At 45.0% G+C, this 12,343-nt stretch overlaps 2 long non-coding RNA genes across 3 annotated transcripts in view; both read right to left on the reverse strand.

The window, feature by feature from the left end:
* The window catches only part of LOC307181120, a 977,962-nt gene that overhangs the window by 480,169 nt on the left and 485,450 nt on the right, over positions 1 to 12,343 (reverse strand). The window lies entirely within an intron of this gene.
* On the reverse strand, positions 432 to 8,878 carry LOC307181128. The gene is made up of 3 exons (XR_013825930.1): positions 8,789 to 8,878; positions 4,368 to 4,478; positions 432 to 1,071 (listed from the first exon to the last, which is right to left on the reverse strand). It is a non-coding gene; the product is annotated as an uncharacterized lncRNA (long non-coding RNA).

Genomic DNA, 12,343 nt, shown 5'->3' on the forward strand with positions numbered 1-12,343 from the left:
CAAATATGTAATAGACAAGAGCTACCCCTTGCTCAACGAAATGGATTCAACAATGAGGTATCACCTCACACCTGGTAGAATAGGCATCATTGAAAATCTACAAACAAAAAATGCTGGAAAGGGTGTGGAGAAAAGGAACCCTCTTCCACTATTGTTGGGAATATAAATTGATACAGTCATTATGGAGAACAATATGGAATTTCTTAAGAAACTAACAATAGAATTACCATATGATACAGCAATCCCAGTACTGGACATATACCCAGACAAAACCATAAATCAAAATGAGTCATTCACCGCAATGTTCATTGCATCACTATTTACAATATCGAGGTAATGGAAGCAACCTAAATGCCCACAGACAGACGAATGCATAAAGCTGTGGTACATATATAAAATGGAATATTACTAAGCCATGAAAAGGAATGAAATTGGGTCATTTGTAGAGACGTCGATGGATCTAGAGACTGTCATACAGAGTGAAGTAAGTCAGAAAGAGAAAAACAAATCTTGTATATTCATGCATATATGTGGAACCTAGAAAAACTGTACAGATTAACCATTTTGCAAGGCATAAATAGAGCAACAGATGTAGACAACAAACGTATGGACAACAAGGGGGGAAAGCTGTTGGGGGGGTGGTGGTGGGAGGAGTTGAGAGACTGGGATTGGCATGTATACATTTATATGTATAAAATAGATAACCAATAAGAACCTGCTGTATAAAAATATAAAATAAAATTCAAAATTAAAAAGAAGTAAAATTTAAAAAATAAGACAGAAAAAACAATTATTCCCTGCACATACATGTATTTATATGAATAAATTATTTCCATGCTTATATCTGTAAATACAAAAAAGAGGAATAAAATCTACCTTGAACCAAAAACGAAAAAGAGAAAAAAAACACAGAACCCACCAGTTACACAGAGGAAAACCGTATCAGGGCACTTGCTCCAGTTGTAAACAATTCTGAAGTTGGTCAGTGGTGGGGAATCGTCTCCCATTCAGCCAGCAGCCCCCACGCAACAAGCGTCCTCATTGCAAAGCTGGGGCACCGTGCCGAGGCATCTGTGAGTAAACGTGAGCTGAGCCCCAGGCCAGTTGCTGCTGAACTATTCCCACCCGTCCCAGGTAAAACACCTGAATATATACAAGGACTTGAAAGCCTAGAGGAAGGGCCATAGAGCCACACGAGTGACAGCATGCCGGCCGACTTGGTGCCTGCAGGCCAGCCAGGATGGTCCTGGCCCTGGGTGCTCTTCTGGAAGATTTCCATTTCCCTGCCTGAGATACCCGTCCTGTCCCTGCCCCCACTGCTTTTTTCCTTCCTCACCTCTGCCCAGGGAGAAATTCCAGCAGCAGGTATGGGTGACACATCCTCTTCTTTAGCAGGTGGCAGCCTGGCAACTGCTGCAGAAAGTCCAGCAGAGCCCCACTCACACTGGGCCACCCACAAAGCCGTGGCCTCTCACTCCCTCCCACCAGCCCAGCCCCGAGACTGCTGACAGGGCAGAGAAAATGGCGTCAGGCACGGCTGCAGGGGCTCTTGCTGCCTGGAGTGGTATTTATATTGATCTCAACCCAGGCACACCTGGGGAGGGCTGGCCGGCACGGTAAGGCTGCCCAGCTCAGCCAATCATCACCCCTCAGGGGCTCACAGTTGCAGAAAATGGAACTTGCTGAACCGGCCAGGTCCAAGGAACAGGTGTGGGCTCCTGAGAGTCAGGATAGACAAGGGGCTGCAGCTTTGGCTTGTTTTCTAATCATTTTATCTGGCCCATGAGTGGGAGACAACTTCAAGAAAACCCTCTCCTAATGAGAGGAACCCAGGAGTCAGGGAGAGGAGGGGTGGGTGGTGGTTGGAGACAGAGGCCTGGTGCCCCGGGTGCAGTGGAAGTCTCTGGAAGACCAGGTGGAGGGAGGCCTCACGGAGTGATGCCCAGGGTCACAGACCTGTCGCAGCTGCTGTTTGTTAGTTCAAGTCCTGCTCTGAGGTGCTCTGTGTCAGCTCTGAGCGACAGGTGAGCTGGGGGTGCTCTGCAATGAGGGCTATGTGCACGGTTCCTGTGTGCCCAGCCCTGCCACGGTACCTGCAAGGGTAGCTCTGTATCCTGGGAGGGGCCTGACCACGAGAGCCCCGTGGGCTGGGGTGGGGGTGGGGTACCTGCCCAGGTGAGCTCCATATTCTGGGATTGGTCTGACCACGAGAGCCCCATGGGCCACTGGGGACCTGGTAAAGGATGTCAGGACAGTCAGTGAAGCCACCGAGGATATACCTCCAGTTGCTCCTAATTCCTACACCCTGCTGGTCATTCTACCAACCACCAGGACATGGTATTCTGTATTAGTCTTCAATGATGCCTTCTTTTGTATTCCATTAGTCCCAGAGTCACAAGAAATTTTGGCTTGTGAGTGGCAGGACTCTACATACAACTAAAACAATACTTCCGGGCCGTCTGGCCCCAAGGGTGCAAAAATTCCCACACCATCTTTGGGGAAAGCTTAGCTAAAGACCTAAAAGTTCTACCTCTGGAAAAGGAAACCCTCCTTCAATATGCAGACGACATTCTGATCACCAGCCCTACTAAGGAGGCCTCTGAACTACCAAGCCAATAAAGGATAGAAGTTGTCCAAGAAAAAGCTCAAATATCACAGACTGCGGTGACCTGCCTGGGCTTCATTCTCACAGAAGGTCAGAGAAGCCCATCCCAGGAAAGGGAAGAAACCATTTTCAGCCTTACCCCTTTCTAAAACTAGAAGACAGCTTAGGGGTTCCTGGGGAGGCCAGGGTTTGCTGCTTCTGGATCCCTAGCTACAGTCTACTAGCTGGGCCTCTATATGAAACACTGAAAGGAAAAGATGATGATCCTTTTGAATAGAATCCAGAAGTGGCCTTTCAAGAATGGAAAGAGCAGTCAATTCAGACCCTTGCCCTGGAACTCCCTAATTTAGCTAAACTCTTTGACCTTTACATTCCCGGTGAAAGGTGAATCGCCATTGGAGAATTAGTGCAAAAACTGGGACCACTTGAAATGGAACAATGCAAGAATGCCATCCAGGTAGGATAAACTACGGTCACTAAGGGGCTTGGCCCACTGCCACATCTGGCCAAGATACTGGCGGTATCTAAAAACCTGGAAATCAGCAGCCCAAAAGGCCACCTCCCTCCTAAGGGAAAAGGACCCCACGTGGTGATCCTAACCACCAACCATGCCCTGAAGTTGCAGGGTTCGCTCCGTGGGCACACCGACCTCGAGTGAGGAGGCCCTCCAACTCCAACATCCAGAGAGATAACCGGGGGCAACAGGGCACCATGACGACTCGTGTGAACATCACTTGACCTGGAGTTTCTCTCATAAAACAACAAGAGTGTGTCCCAAAAGAGTAGACTACTGCTTGCAGGACTTACTGCACCCAGAGGGGAGCTAATAATCTTGGCGGGGGAACAGTATACCACACTGTCACCATAGAAAAGCCTACAGACACCGTGATGATGGTGGCCAATAAGACCGGCTGGACTCCTGTTTACTTCAAAAGGCTGTTGACTCAGTAGCCATCATGGTCCTTGATCACCACTGACCCTGGACTGTCTGGGAGTTGAGCGGGCAGGGCTCTGACACCTGGTGCTGTTTGTACGTTAATTGAGGGGCCTAACTGAAGAAAGCGCAGACTACTGGTCAGAGCATCTAGGCTGGCAGAGACGGTCAGCCTAAGGTGGCCGAACAAATGTGGGGCGGGGTGAAACCGGCCCCCACAGCGTCTCTGCACATCTCTTTCCTGGACCCTTAAAGGTCATTAGAATCTATAACACTTCCAATGCTGGTGCTCAGGTGGACGAGCAGGGAGGCAGGGGTCCTGGGGACAATCAACGTCACCGGGAGGCTGCTGGGGAGAAGCTCTGACCCTCGCCCCAGGGTATGAGGGCTCCCAACTCAGCACTCAGCAGTTACAGAAGAAGGGTCTGCACCCTCAGCACTCCAAGAATGAGGAACGGGACAAAAGGCAGAGGAGGGGTTTGTCCCCAGCAAAGCCCATTAAAAATCCCTGGGAGATAAAAATAGAATCTGGGCAATAAAGTCAAGTCTAACCTTTTTTATCCTTTGTGCTTTGTCTAATTTCACGTGCTCCTAGGGTCCCGCATGCAGAGGTTCCACACCCGGCACTTCAGACCAGATTTCCTAGTGCAGAATGGCTGGGTCGACACCTCAGCTCCTGGGGCCCAGTGCAGACTCCACGATATAGAGCCTGAGCTACAGCCAACCCAGCCCTCGAGAGCTCCGCCGCCTCCCTCCCTCCCACTGACTCTGACAGGATCTCTACACAGCAGCCCAGCCCACAGCCCACGGGGTAGTGCATGCTCTCACCTCTCCATTCTCTGATCAAAATATAAAGTTTCCTTTGCTTGTGAACAAAACTCAGTCTCGATCTGTTGGCCCCAATGACACTGGGCAGGGGGACACTTGTTGGGGTCCACTCTGGAGGATCAGTAACAGAAATTGAGACTATTGTAACCTCAATGAACAGATGTGTGAGCCAAACTGTAGTTAACATAGAACAGTGTATAAGGCTCGGGTAAAATAAGATGTTTTTAACACTTCCATTTGATATTTCCATCACTTTTTATAAGCAAGTTCAGTGAAAAGGTTTGTCTTATTTGTCAGGTCAATATTAGAGAAACGAAGTGATTTCTTTCCAAGGATGTACAGCTAATAATCTTGGTTAAACCTTCAATCTTGTTTTAAATGCTTTTCCATTGAAAATGATACCTCTCTTTCAGCTCCCCCATTTCTGAGAAGTATAAAATCTTATAATTTATTATTACCAAAGGGGAAAGGTGGGAGGAGGGATAAATTAACAGTTTGGAATTAACACATACACACTGCTATGTATAAAATAGATCATCAACAAGGAACTACTGTATAGCACAGGGAACTACACTCAACATTTTGCAATAACCTATAAGGGGAAATAATCTGAAAAAGAATAGATATTTTTATTGACATCATCTATCAATGACAGTTAAAGTGTAGCCTAAGGGAAGCTGGTGGTGAGTGCTTCTGACCCTGAAGACTTCAATCATCTAAAGTTTGGACTCTGCCTACTTCCCAAGGCCCTTAATGAACATATGTGTAGCCGTAGCTTAAAAACTTCCCCAGTTTGGGTTTCGGGGAGACACTGATTTTGAAAAAGCCCTGGTGTTCTCCTTACATGAATGGGACTCTTCCTACTGCTAAAACATGTCTGTCACACCCAGAGGATGGTATACCATCTGATCGGGAAGAGTTTGGAAAAGGCATCTCATCTCCTCATCTCCTGGTGCTCGGATTCACCCCTCCAGCGTCTTTACTAACAGTCTCCCCACTTGGAGATGTCAGCACTGTCAACATCCTGTTGCGTACAGTTTGGAATTTGTCCAGAGGATGAAGCGGAAGGATGAGGAACAATGAGAGACAAGTCCTAGGTGTTCAGACAGGCACATGTCACTCTAATTTCCAATCAGGAAGACGAATTGACCAAAGGCTAGGGTTGCCCATGGAAACAGTATAGGGCTTGAGGAAATCCCGCTGCTTTGTGGCCAGTTCCCATAAACACGAGTTGAACAATGGAACTCAGGGGCAGTAAAATTCACAAAACTGCAGAGTTGAAAATATCCATCACTGAAAAATGTCTTGAGGAAAGTCAGAGAAAAGGACTTGTAAGCAAGGGAGAATGGCAGGAAAGGGATTTGAGGAGGTAGAAAGGACTCGCCATTAAGCACAAGAAAAGGAGCTGAACATTGCCAACATTGCAGTTGGCCAAAAAGGGTGTATGCGTTCTTTTCTGTATATATTCAAGAAAAGGGCATACACTTTTTTAGCCAACCAAACAGGTGGGCACTGGAAGTCAATACTACAAAAGATATCACTTCGCGTCAGTCAGAAGAGCCATCCTCATAAAGCGTAAACAACAGAAATGCAGGACAGGGCAACGAGAAGAGGGAGCCCTGTGAGACTTATAGTGGAAATGTATATTGCCAACGGCCATTCTGGAGAAGTGTATTGTGTTTACTAAAGCATCTAAAAAATGAGCTACAGAGCATAGGGCACTTGCACTCATGGGCGTATATCTTGGGAAAAACAAAAATCGAGAGGACACAGGCACCCCAATGTTTACCCCCTCTCTGTTTAAAAGATCCTCGACTAGGATATAACTTAAATGTCTCTGGAGGGAAAAAATGGATAGAGATGTGGTACTTAGGTAGAGTGGAATATTATTCAGCCTGGAAATCAATGAAATATGGCCAGTTGTAACGACTCCGGAGGAGTTACGTATGATCATTCTAAGTGACAGAATTCAAAAAGAAAAAGACACATATCATAAGATATCACTTAAAGGTGGAATCCAAAATGGCTACACATGAAATAAATTACAAAACAAAAACATAGTCAAATATGTAGAAAACACGCATAAGGCTGCTAAACGGGAAAGGTGGGGAGGGGTGAGGCATCATCCAGGAGGTTGAAATTAGCAAAGATACCATTCCAAATACCAAACTGATAATCAACAAGGCCTACACGGTAGCTAAAAGAACTGCACTCAGCACACTCAAGTCACCGGAAAAGAATATATACGACTGGTAAAAATCTGAAAAAGAATTTATTGATGTCTCTCTGTACGTGAATCAAGTGGATGTACAGCAGCAAGAAACAGAGCTTTGAAAATCAGCTGTAACCAATATAGTAATAAATTGAAAAAAATAAACGACAGAGAGACAGAGAAAACCTCTTACAACTTTTCCTCAGGGACGGTGATGCAACATGGATTGAACACATCTAGACCCACAGCAGGATGAGACATAAGGCTGGAAACTGTTTGCGCTAAGAGAAATGTGAGGTTGGGTGAGGAAATGCACACCCTTTAAAGTAATACTACCTGGTACCCATTCAATGGGTCCCAAATCTGCAGGTTCAAGGGATCTTCCTACAGCTAAAACATGCATGGAAAACCCAGAGGACTGTACACCATGTGATCGGGAGATGTGTCTAAAATGCACCTCATTTATCCTCTCCTGGTGCTCCTGTTCACCATTCCAGCCACGCTACTTAGAATCTCCCCACTTGGAGAATCAGCACATTTAAACTTCTGTTTCACACATTTTGCAAATTGTGAGGAGGATGAACGGGAAGAGGGGGAACCAATGAGAGAAGAGTTGTAGGGGTTTGGACGGGCACATATCACTCTAATTTCCCATTAAGAATAAGAATTAAAGAAAGGCTCAGCCTGCCTCGCCGGAGCCAAAATAGGGCCTGAAGCAATCCTGTGGGTTTGAGGCCAGCTCACAAAAGAGCAACTTAAAAAATGGAGCTCAGGGTCACTGCAATTCACAAACCTGCAGAGTTATAAATGAAAACTAACGTCCAAAAATATGTTGAGGTAAGGCAAAGAAGAGGATCTGAATGCAAGACAGAATTGCAAGAAACAGATTTCAAGAGATAGATTGGACTCGTCTTTAACGCACATGAAAAGCGGCAGAATTTCGACAATGATGCAGTTGGCCCAAAAGGGCATATGCGTTTTTTCCTGATTATATCCAGGAAAAAACACATACGCACTTTATGGGCAACGAAGCAAGCAAGCAATGCAAATGTGCACAACAAAGAAGTCTCACTTCCCACCGGTCAAAAGGGCCATCCTAAAAAATTGTAAAAACCAGAAATGCAGGACAGGCCATGGAGAACAGGGAGCCTTTATACGCTGATGGGCAGTGTGTGAACTGCCGAGAGCCACTCTGGAGAAGTGTATGGTGGTTCCTAAATCATCTAAAAAACAGAGCTACAGAGCATAGGACACTTCCAATCATGGGAGTATATCTAGGGAAGTCTAAAAATCAACAAGACACAAGCACACCACAGTTTAGGGCTACTCTGTTTACAAGAACCTCAACTTCAGTACACCTTAAATATCCCAGGAAAGAGAACAATGGATAAAGAAGATGTGGTACTTATGTACAATGGAATATCTCTTCACCATGAAATCAATGTAATAAGGCTAGTAGAAGGATAAAGAGTGGATTTAGGTCCGATAATACTACTTGAAATAAGTCAAACAGAAAAAGAAACATATCATAAGATATCACTTATAGAGGGAGGGTAAATATGGCTGCACAAGAAATGAATTACAGAACAGAACAGTGTCTCACATTTAGAAAACACACTTATGTCAGCTTAAGGGGAAAGGAGAGGTGGGGTGATGCATAAAACCAGAGTTTGAAATTAGCACAGATACCGTTCAATAAACCAAATAGGTATTAGACAAGATCTACACCTTGCTCAATGAACAGGCCTCAACACACCCTATACACCGCAGAGAAATATATCTGAGGAATAAGAATCTTAAAACCCATGTATTGATATATCTCCATAAGGGAATCAAGTGTGTGCAGAGCGGCACAAACACAGCAGTGAAAAGGAGCTAAACCCCATTATAGAAATAAATTTTAAAAACAAAACGCTGAAACAATGAAAGAGAGAAAAATTCTTACAAAATTCGCTCAGGGGCTGTGATGCAACCTGGATTGACCACATATAAACCCACAGCTGGATAAGACATAAGGCTGGACACTTGGGGCTGACAGGATTGGTGAGCTTTGGTGAGCAACTGCCGAAAGTTTAATGCAATACTTCATGCTACTCAGTCCAAGGGTCCCAACACTCCAGGTTGAAGGGAATCTTCCTACAGCTAAACCATGCTTGGGAAACCCAGCGACTGGTATACCATATGATCGGGAAAGGTTTCTAAAACGCACCTCATTTTTCCTCTCCTGGGGCTCCGGATCGACATTCCAGCCGCTTTATTAACAACATCCCCACATGGAGTCAATGCCTTTAAGTTCTGGTATCGCACAGTCTGCAGTTAGTGCAGAGGATGAATGGGAATAGGGGGAACCAGTGAGAAACTAGCTGTAGCGGTTTCAATGGGCACATGTCTCTAATATCACATCAGTAAGAAGAATTAACCAAAGGCACAGCAGGTGCCCCAGAAGAAAAATAGGGCTTCAAGGAATCCTGTGGTTATGGGGCAATACCACAAAAATAAGAGCTAAAAAATGGAGCTAAGGGCCACTGCAATTCAAAAACCTGCAGAGTTATAACGGCCAACTATTTTTAAAAAATATATTGAGGTAAGGCTATGAAGAGGCATTGAAAGCAAGGCAGAATTGCAGGAAACCGATTTCAGGAGGTAGACTGGAATTGCATTGAAAGCATATGAAGAGAGTCAGAAACTCGACAATGATGCACTTGGCCAAAAAGGGCGTATGTGTTTTTTCCTGAATATATTCAGGAAAAAACGCATACGCACTTTTTGGCCAACCAAGCAAGCTTGCAAAGGAAATCTGCACTACAATGAAGTCTCATTTCCACCTGGTCAAAAGGGCCATCTGAAAAAAGTGTAAAATCCATAAAGGCACGACAGGCCATGGAGAACTGGGAGCCTTCTTATGCTGATGGGCGGGATGTAAATTGCCAACAGCCACTCTGGAGAAGTGTATGGTGTTTCCTGAAACATCTAAAAAACAAAGCAACAGAACCTAGGGCACTTCCACTTATGGTCCTATAGCTTAGGGAAATTAAAATCAAAAAGACACAGCCACCCCAAAGATTGGGACGGCTCTGTTTACAAGAACCTCGTTTACAGTACAAGTTCAATATCGCAGAAAGTGAAAAATGGATAAAGAACTTGTGGTACTTACGTACAATGCAATATCACTCAGCAATGAAATCTATGTCATCAGGCCCGTAGCAGCATAATGAGTGCATTCCGGTATGATGATTCGAACTGAAATAAGTCACACAGAAAAGAAACATCATAAGGTATCACTAATACACAGAATGTGAACTTGGCTACACATGAACTGAATTACAAAACAGAACAGTGTCTCAAGTTTAGAAAACCAACTTATGCTTGCTTAAGGGTAAAGGCGAGGTGGGGTGCTGCATAAAACCAGAGATTGAAATGAGCACAGATAAAGTTCCTTAAGCCAAATATGGAATAGACAAGAGCTACTCCTTGCTCAACGAAATGGACTCAACACCCCATATTAAACGCCTAAGAATGTACCTGACTAGTAAGTATCTTAAAACCTATGGATTGCTATGTCTCCAAAAGAGAATCAAGCGTGTGTACAGGGGCATAAACGCAGCAGTGATAGGATTGGAGAGGTTCGGTGAGCAAATGAAGACCCTTTGAAGTCATATTGCATGGTACCCATTACATGGGTCTCAACTCTCCAGGTTTAAGGTATTCTTCCTTCAGCTAAAACATGCATGTGGAACCCAGAGTATGATCAACCGTGTGAACGGGAGACGTGTTCAAATATGTCTCAGTTTTCCTCCCCTGGTACTCGGGTGCAACATTCCAGACGCTTTACTAACACTCTCCCCACTTGGAGAGTCAGCGCCTTTAACCTCCTGTTTGGCCCAGTTTGCAATTTCTGCGGAAGATGAACAGGAATAGGGAGAACCAATGAGAGACTAGCTGGAGGTGTCTGGACGGGCAAATTTAACTCTCATTTCCCACCAGAAAGAGGAAATAACCAAAGGCTCAGCATGCCGTGCCGGAACCAGATTAGGGCCTGAAGCCATCCAGTGGTGTTGCAGCCAGCTCAAAAGAAAACGAGTTGAAGAAAGGAGCTCAGGGGCACTGTAACTCACAAACCTGCAGAGTTATAAATGACAGCTATCGTCCAAAAATAGACTGAAGTAAGGCTGCCAAGAGGACTTGAAAGCGGGGCAGAATTGCAGGAAACCGATTTCAGGAGGTAGACTGGAATTGCATTGAAAGCATAGGAAAAGAGGCAGAACGTCCACAATGATGCACTTGGCCAAAAAGGGCATATGCGTTTTTTCCTGAATATATTCAGGAAAAAACGCATACGTCCTTTTTGGCCAACCAAGCAAGCTTGCAAAGGAAATCTGCACTACAATGAAGTCTCACTTCCCCCCGGTCAAAAGGGCCATCTGAAAAAAGTGTAAAATCCAGAAAGGCAGGACAGGCCATGGAGAACTGGGAGCCTTGTTATGCTGATGGGCGGGATGAAAATTGCCAACAGACACTCGGGAGAAGTGTATGGTGTTTCCTGAAACATCGAAAAAACAAAGCAACAGAGCCTAGGGCACTTCCACTTATGGTCCTATAGCTTAGGGAAATTAAAATCAAAAAGACACAGCCACCCAAAAGTTTGGGACGCCTCCGTTTACAAGAACCTCGTTTACCGTACAAGTTCAATATCACAGAAAGTGAAAAATGGATAAAGAACTTGTGGTACGTACGTACAATGCAGTATCACTCAGCAATGAAATCTATGTCATCAGGCCCGTAGCAGCATAATGAGTGGATTCAGGTACGATGATTCTAACTGAAATAAGTCACACAGAAAAAGAAACATCATAAGATATCAGTAATACACGGAATGTAAACTTGGCTACACAGGAACTGCATTCCAAAACAGAACAGGGTCTCAAATTTAGAAAACCAACTTATGCTTGCTTAAGGGGAAAGGTGAGTTGGGGTGCTGCATAAAACCAGAGATTGAAATGAGCACAGATAAAGTTCCTTAAGCCAAATATGGAATAGACAAGAGCTACTCCTTGCTCAACGAAATGGACTCAACACCCCATATTAAACGCCAAAGAATGTACCTGACTAGTAAGTATCTTAAAACCTATGGATTGTTATGTCTCCGAAAGAGAATCAAGCATGTGTACAGGGGCATAAACGCAGCAGTGATAGGATTGGAGAGGTTCGGTGAGCAAATGAAGACCCTTTGAAGTCATATTGCATGGTACCCATTACACGGGTCTCAACTCTCCAGGTTTAAGGTATTCTTCCTTCAGCTAAAACATGCATGTGGAACCCAGAGCATGATCAACCGTGTGAACGGGAGACGTGTTCAAATATGTCTAAGTTTTCCTCCCCTGGTACTCGGGTGCAACATTCCAGACGCTTTACTAACACTCTCCCCACTTGGAGAGTCAGCACCTTTAACCTCCTGTTTGGCCCCGTTTGCAATTTCTGCGGAAGATGAACAGGAATAGGGAGAACCAATGAGAGACTAGCTGGAGGTGTCTGGACGGGCAAATTTAACTCTCATTTCCCACCAGAAAGAGGAAATAACCAAAGGCTCAGCATGCCGTGCCAGAACCAGATTAGGGCCTGAAGCCATCCAGCGGTGTTGCAGCCAGCTCACAAGAAAACGAGTTGAAGAAAGGAGCTCAGGGGCACTGTAACTCACAAACCTGCAGAGTTATAAATGACAGCTATCGTCCAAAAATAGACTGAAGTAAGGCTGCCAAGAGGACTT

Source organism: Stenella coeruleoalba (genome assembly GCF_951394435.1).
Source record: "Stenella coeruleoalba genome assembly, contig: scaffold_33, whole genome shotgun sequence".
Taxonomy (NCBI): Eukaryota; Metazoa; Chordata; class Mammalia; order Artiodactyla; family Delphinidae; genus Stenella; species Stenella coeruleoalba.